Source organism: Rhipicephalus microplus, unplaced genomic scaffold, assembly GCF_043290135.1.
Source record: "Rhipicephalus microplus isolate Deutch F79 unplaced genomic scaffold, USDA_Rmic scaffold_21, whole genome shotgun sequence".
Lineage (NCBI taxonomy): Eukaryota > Metazoa > Arthropoda > Arachnida > Ixodida > Ixodidae > Rhipicephalus > Rhipicephalus microplus.
Window position 1 is genome coordinate 3,787,850 of NW_027464594.1, and position 8,496 is coordinate 3,796,345.

Sequence of the window (8,496 nt, forward strand, 5' to 3'; positions counted from 1 at the left end):
GCCAGCGGAGCCCTGGAATAGGGGCCCGACCATTTGGGCTGCTCCGCGTTATGCGCAAATAAAGTTTTCTCTCTCTCTCTCTCTCTCTCCCCCTCTGAGGTAAAAGTTGCTGTACATGACTCACGTGTCACGATTATCATACATGTTTGGATGTGTCGTTTGCCTTTGTCATCTATTCACGTCATGGGATACCAAATATATTTTATCTGGAGCTAGCAAAGTAACCGCGGGGATGCTATGGGCGTGGTAGGTTGTGAAATTCCTAAATGACATGCTTCTCAGGATTATCATGTTTGCAGAAGTCATGTACTTTCACCAATAATTGACGTTATTAACACCAAACTCACCAAATTTTGTATATGTGGAGCTAGCAAAACGGCCGCGAGCGCATCATGAAGGGCCCAATATACTCCCATGTAGCGTTGACGCGCGCGCACACTGGGCACAGCAACGCTACGTTAGCAAAACGCGAGCACTCTATATAAGGGAGTTTTAGCTTGTTCGTATACTTCTTTACGTTACCGTGTTACCGGTTTACGTTTACCGTGTTACTGGCGCCCGAGGTTTAGCAGCGTTTTGCTACACATACGGGAACCTTTACGTTCGTACGTAAAAGTTTACGTTCGCCGATGATGATGATCATGAATGCAACATATTCGTTTTCTTTTAAATAAAACTTAACCAGCGCTGCGGCGCAAATATAATAACTTTTAACATGTAAAATTATCAAGTGTTTTGGTGCTCTATAATCACCTAACCAATTAAAGTTGGCTGCGTGCAGAAGGCAATAAGGAGCCACTCCATAATTCTTTAAGCCTCTCTGGCTAAGCCTCTCTGGTTGAACGGTCAGCGGCTAGCCGCATTCGCAAAGAAGTGGTCGTCGATATGGCAAAGAGTGTGATCCAAGATCCATTCCTGGCTCAAAATCTACCGTGGAAGTACATCGACGATCTACTGATTATGGATCTGCTACAGCCGCAGCCGCAGCCGCGGAGGAACCTTCACGACAACGGCGTGTTGCATTTCGACGCCATCGATGGAACCACCTTTTATCGTAACTTCAGGTTCCACAAAGGCGATTTGGACGACCTGATCGTTGGCCTGCTCATTCCCGGCGAAGTGATGAGTGCGCAGTGCGTCCGAGTGTCAGATCGCGAGGCTTTGTGTATGACACTGCGGCGCCTCGCTTATCCAAATCGACTTTGTGACCTGGAGACGATATTCAACCGCCACAGCTCCGTGATCTCAAGTGTGGTGTCTAAAGTAATGTCTCACATCGAATATTACTTTGGACACCTGCTTGCAGATCTCACGGTTCATGGCTGGATGAACCTCCAAAACCTGCAACTGTTTTCACAGGTAAGCATGAAAGTCGATCGATTTTGTGCGAATATCACTTTTTTGTACGAAGCAAAGTCGTAACATGTCCAAAAACTGGCAGAATATTCATAGTAGCTGGCGTGAAAGTTCAAACGAGAAAATACGCCAAGTTTAATTCAATTACTGATTTCCATTTCGTTGCATCGCGAGTCTACTAAATTGGCAATTTTACGACATAGCAGCAAGACGCTGCAGTAAAAAACTTGGTTCAGGCTGGTTAAATGCATTGAAATGCGTCTGTTCGTTCCTCGAAGTCTAAAATGTTCAGTTCGCGTCGAAGAGAGTTTAAAGACATATTCGCACACGCTGAGAGAATACATCTGTACTACAATTTTGAGCTCAGACAAACATGGGCACACTCCAGTGATCACATTACATGTAAATGTGGCAGCTTGTGTTGTTTTTGCAGCCTGTTTATTCTTTTGCAACCCTGTTTTTACTGTGCAAGAAGACAATTACACACGAAAAAACAACAAACTACAGGTCAATGAGACCACAAGAATGCGGTGCAATGACCTCTTGTGCGAATTCTTTCACCGGAAATCCTTGATAAAGTTGTTCGGATCCATCCATAACGGTATTCCGTGTGAGCCATGTATGTAATACAAATATTACCGGACCGGTAACACGTGTTTCAAGAACAAGATTGAAAGTAGAGCACCCATTGTGTGAGATATTGGCATCAAACAGCTGTGACACTGAGAAAGGAAATATTATGCTAGCAGACTCATGTGGCAACACACTGAGGCTCATCAACACTCTGGTCAAGCTGTGCATCTGTGTTGCTTGGTCTCAGCAATAAGTTGGCGAGTTTGATTTGAAGGGAATGCAGTGGAAAAAAAACTTACTCATTTTGAGCCCAAGGGGGAAATTTTTGGCGAGTCTGAATCGGAGCAAGTGCCCAGAGCAAAATATATCTTTCGAGTGAGTCTAAGCGAGCTCCAATACTCTGGCTGGCTTCTCATTCTACGTTTACCTTTATATTTGTTACTAAATTGCTGCTGTGCATAATGTTTATGCTTTAAGTCCTCCTAATCGTTAACCTTCTAATGTGACATGAAACGTCATTTGCATTTAGTGTCCTTTTAATTCAAGGAGCACAATTCTAACTGTAAGTTAGGAGAGGCACGCATAATTCACCCTTCAATTATATTGTATATTGCAGTGCGTGTTTGTGAAATGTTAAGTGAAAATATTTGTCAGTAATGGATTCAACACTGACGCCCTGGGCACAGCTTGTTCTTGAGCACCAAGCTCATGCTGTGTCTGCTTTTATCATTGAGTAAGCTATGAATATCAATGCTTCTAGTAAACTCATGAGTGTGCTTCACAAAAGCAGCAAGCATCATAAACAATAATTGATACTGCTTTCTCACATATGATTACTGCTAAAATAAAAAGACATTTATATTTGGCACTGTTTACCTTTGTGGAATATAGCCTGGTCCAAAAAGGGAAATGTCCATGTTTATGTGTCAATCACCCGTTACTGTAACTGCCACTGTGACGTGCACTCCTAGACTGCTAAGAACGTCATTTGTTATTTTGAGTTAGCTTATTCACTGCCCGGCATGAAATGATTCAACTTTTGATGCCCCTTAGAGTTTTGAAAGACAGAGTGAAACTCTGCTTTCTGTTATGGTACGAGTAAACAGTAAAGTGCCCTCCACTGCGGGTGGTGGAGACAGTAGCGTAAAACCAGTACAATAACAGCTAGAAGGCAAGTGAGTATATTTCGTTTGGTCACGCTTGTTTGTTCGTGTGTCTCGGCTGTCCATGTCAAATTAAAGAGCAAGGACAATGTTTTTTACTAAGAATATATCTGAAAACTGTACTGCTTAAATGCTATTGGCAGCTGCTTCATCTGTTCTTTTGTTATTTTTTTAGGCCGTGCACCAGAAAGGTGCTCAACTGAAGAACTGCTGCGGCTTCATAGATGGCACGGCACGACGAATTTGTCAGCCGTCTTAGCTCCAGCAGGAGCACTACTCTGGGCACAAGCGCTTCCATTGCCAGAAATACCAGGCTGTTATGTGCGCCAATGGAATTATTTGCCAGATAGATGGCCCATTCAGGGGCGGCGTCATGATGCTGGTAAGTGCTGCGAGTAAGATTTTGCCTTTGCAGAAACTCTGCTTGTAGCTGTCAAATGGCAAATTGTCATATCACAAACATACCTAGGTCATAACTCATGTTCCAAGAACCTAGCTGAACAATGAGCTTTTGGTGTAGTGTTATTGTTATTTGTCTAGGGCAGTATCATGTCAGCATACTGAGATCATATTTTTGACTTGCAGACGGCAGGCAGCTATCCCGTGAATAGATATGGCTAAGATCACTGTTAGTGCATGAGAAAGCCTCTTTGGCACAAGCACATAGAACACTGTTTCAGTTTTAGGACAGTCGCTGAAGGAAGCAACCGCAGTAGGTAGGTAGCTGCAATTGCTACCACTCCCCGTGCATTGAGAATAAATTACTAATAATATACCACTTACTTGAGTTAGTTCTGAGAAATCTTTTTCAACAATATCGATGAATAAGTCTCCCCATCTGAAAGCCATCTTAACGTTTGACTGTGTGGCTGAGTACAACTCCTGGATTTTTTTTGTGTTAGTGTCACCACTGCTTCACAGTCAGCTTAAGATAATTGCATTCACGCAATTAAATGCGATGCCACATGGTCAGTGACATTCCAAAGGGTGTTCATGCACACAGTTGCATGAAGTACAGATTGCTGAGAAAGAAAGCTACTTGATCTTGCATAATCTTTTTCAACCAATTCATCTGTATATATAGTGACTACCAAGATCTTTTTAAACCTATTCATCTGTAAATATAGTGACTACCAACAATGTAAGCCAAGATGCCATTCCAGCTACCAAAGTTTTCGTTTCACAGTACACCTAATTTTGCAATAGCGTGAAACCAGACTTCTCCACTGTGGAATACAGTCGGGAGGTGAATGTTTCGATTTCAACATTAACTCAACATTACAGGCCACATACAGGTACTATGTTTGCATCAGCATTGTTCACTCCACTTGCGCTCATTACTGGGAAACCATTGTTTCCCTATCGGAAAAATTGCCATGGTGGATACTGGAAAACATGGTGGGCGTAGTGGAAATAATAGTGGGCATGGTGGAAATTATGATGGATATGGTGGGACATAGTGGAAAATATGGTGGATATGCCGGGACGTACTGGGTGGTATGGTGTACAGATGATGGGTAAAGTGGAAATGATGGTGGAAAGCAGAGGATAGATAGTAGGCAATAATGGGACACTCTGTCCACCATTGCGATAATGCAGGGAAGCCTTAAGCATATGGTGGGTGGTGCTTATTATGGTGGGCCACATGGTGTACCAGGCTGAGAAACTCTTCCCGCCATTGCGATAATGCTGGGAAGCACTAAGCAGATGATGGGTGCTGCTTGCTATGGTGGGCCGCATGGTGTACCAAGCTGAGAAGCTCTGCCCACCATTGCGATAAAGCTGGGAAGCAGTAAGCAGATGATGGGTGGGCTTATATTGGCGGGCAATATATATAGTGTACCAAGCTGAGATCTGTACACTACACGTTCTACCACCATGATTTCCACCAAAGGTTAGGCCTACCGACCGAGCCCGTTCAATTGTGTTATTCGTGCTTCCGGGTTTCAGAATACACGATTTCGGCGATTAAGAATGACAATACAGCACAGCCATGGCATCAATTAACCTAAATGAAGCATTTTTCATTGTGTATGGTGTCCGCTCAAGAAACAACAAACATCAATGCGACGCGATTCAAGCACTCCCAGAGAACGTACGTCTCTTCTCAGCGACAGCCGCCGGTCGCACTCACCAGCACTTCTCTAGCTTTTGTGCGAGAACTCAGACGTGGCAATTCGTATGCTTGGGGAACCAATATGATAGCGTAATGTTTCCGGCACACTGCATTCGTTTTGGCCAAGCCGTTATGTAGTTGTTGCTTTAGCGAAAGAGCTACAGCATTGCGCTGGCACGACCGCCCTCTACATTGCGTGAAAAGCATATCCCAATACTCAATCAAATAAATTAGGTGGGCGTATCGATGGAATGAGCCTAGAAGCGTCCTAAAGCGTGAGCAGATGTCGCCCTTTAGAACTAGCGCGAAACGGATATTAAACTTGGCAGACTCCACCGGTAAACTGTTGCTGCTCCCCAGTCCACTTGGTTTTTTTTTTCTTGCAGTTGTAAATTGTAAAAAAAAGCACTGGTGCCATTAACACAGTGGCAATCGTTACAGGCAGCAGTTGCTTGTGTTTATTAAATGTGCAATTTTTAGTAGCAGGTGCAGATCTTGTCTATGTCGTGTACACGACAAACATAACTGAAGTTGAACCGTAAGTTTGTATTTCAACTAACTATTTAACGAACAACTAACGTCATGTTGGTATGGCGCAGTGGTTAGTGTCTTCGAGTGGGAATCCATAGGTTGCACGTTCGATCCTCCATGGCACCTTGTTTTGTTTTTTTGTGGGACAGGTGTTTTTTATACCGTTTTTATAGAATTCTTTTTTATTTTTTGTGGCAGCTCGTCACGGTGATTCTGACGCCATTTCGCGCTCAAGCGTTGCCGGCACTGCAGCACCCACCATACCCACCATGCGCCATGGTGGGCGTTGCCCACCATTCACCCACTACATTAATCCACTATAGTGGTGGGTGGTGGTTTACACCATGCCCGCCATTCGTTTTTTTCCGATAGGGTTGTCATTCAAAAAGTTCTTTATTATTATTTTCTTATAGGGTTTATGTTAGTGCAGTTAAATATTCTGATGATTACAGTGCAAGCTAAACATTTATTTGTTACATGCCATGCAAAAAAGTCACACGTAGTATTTTCACATCTGTCACACAATAATCTAATCAATTACTCTGTATACTGTTCCTTAAATGCAAGTTAAACACAATAATTTTGATCTGGTAAATTTAATTTGCCCAAATTGCTTCAAGATCCTACAATGTGAAAAATTACCTCCTTTCTTGGAGCTGGCTTCAAGAAAACTTTGTCGCTTGCAGTCATTAGTAATGAACTTACCAACTTTTCACGTTTTAGCTGAAATATTAGTTATTTTGCTAGAAAGATGTTAGATTAGCTTAAATGGCATATAGTGTCCAATGCAGGTATGCAGCATGTATGGGGAGAAGACATGGTGTAGAGCCAGCATGGCATTCTCTGCCATTCTTTACAACCATGTTCCAACAAATGGACACAAAAAATACTGTCGACACTGAACCTTGTGTTAATGCAGTGCACTGACACTCATGCATCAGCCACGTTCTGGCATAAGAAAACTTGTGACACCTTTTGTTTTGTTGCAGGCATCCTGAAAGACACCAGGCTCTACGATAATATTGTCAAGGTAGCCAGGGGTAACAAATATGTGATTTATGGAGACCCGGCCTACCCATTAAAGCCTCTGCTCCTGAAGCCTTATGGAGGCGCCCGCTTGCAGCCCTACCAGTCGAACTTCAAAAAGTGCATGAGCACTGTACGGCAGGCTGTTGAGTGGGGCTTTGGTAAAGTGGCTGCAGACTTCGCATTTGTGGACTTTCACAAGAACTTGAAAGTGACGCGTCAGAGAGTGGGAAGGATGTATAAGGTCGCTACACTTCTCACCAACTGCCGCACCTGCCTGTACGACAGCCAGGTGTCTATGTACTTTGGCCTTGAGCCACCCTCACTCAGTTACTATTTAATTCCATTTAACTGATGCAATCTTATGCTTTCATTTTATTTCTTTTCAATTTACTGTATTAGTATTTTTTTCTTTATACACAAGAACAAATTATTTGTGCAGAAAGTCTAGTGTCGAATGATGTTATGGTATTGTATTCAAGTGTGTGCCGTGATATGACACTGATATATTGATATGTGGGGTTTCACGTCCCAAAACCACTATATGATTATGAGAGACGCCGTAGTGGAGGGCTCCGGAAATGTCGATCACCTGGGGTTCTTTAACGTGCAACCAAATCGGAGCACATAGGCCTACAACATTTCCGCCTCCATCGGAAATGCAGTCGCCGTAGCCGGGTTTCGATCCACGATTTGCGGCTCAGCAGCCGAGTACCTTAGCCTTTAGACCACCATTGTGGGGCGTGATATGACAGTGGAGGACAGTGAAGAAAAAACTGGCACTGGCGTGTCGAAGCAAAAAGAATTAATAAGTGAAATCCCACTTGGAGAAAACCACGGCTATAGTTCTGAAGCATGACAAGAGAGGGAAGCAAATTAAACTGAAAAAAAGAAGAACTTGAGATAGGAAAGCAGCAAGATGACAGGCCAGGCATCTCAGTCATTGGGTTTTCGGATATGAGCCAAGGCATTTATTTTGGTCTACCAGAGACCTGAGCACCTGTTGTTCTTGGCTGTGGGTTGCTGGTGTGCTGCTGCTGCTGAGAAAACGTTCATGTGCCCTTGGACTAGTGTAAGCAGTCGGGCTCTGTGCCAGAGCTCAGATTCTGCTGGAGTCCAACAGAAATCATTTGGCCGCGAGATCGAGCAAAGTCGTCGCCTGGTGGATTGCTCTGTGCGTCGTCTGCTAGCCACGTCATGCTTCTATGTGCGCGTACGTCTTGGAAATTTTCAAAGTGTGGTTTGTCCAGTCATGTCAGTGCGAGTGTAACTGTTTTACCTATGCCTATAACGACGTACGAGAGCATTTTTTCTTTCGGGTGCTTATGCGTTGTAATAAGATCAGCGTGTGCAACTTTTCAAAGTGCCGTTTATTGTCGTTGTACCCTACATTCACCAGAATAATTTCAGAGTGGGTGCTGCTTTCTGTTTCAAACATATTACAAAATGCTCTGGGCATCCTCCCAAACATGAGGACTATTAAATAGTGTATAAATGCAGCGTGTTAATATAGAGACTCGGTATAAAAAAATGCTCTGGGCCATACATTTGGGTGCTGTTGGTAGGTGTACAATTACAGCACTGTAGTTTATTGGTCGTGCTAGGAGCCTTAGTTGTGTTTACCTGGCCGTGGTATCGCTACATAGGGATATTACTACCACATAAACAGTGACACATCGGTACGTAAACTGTACTGAAAACAGAGTTACCGCGTGCAACCGTGTGCTTAGA

At 43.5% G+C, this 8,496-nt stretch overlaps 1 pseudogene; it reads left to right on the forward strand.

The window, feature by feature from the left end:
* Positions 1-885: 885 nt before the first annotated feature.
* LOC142785394 (uncharacterized) lies at positions 886-7,314 on the forward strand (annotated as a pseudogene).
* Positions 7,315-8,496: the final 1,182 nt, after the last annotated feature.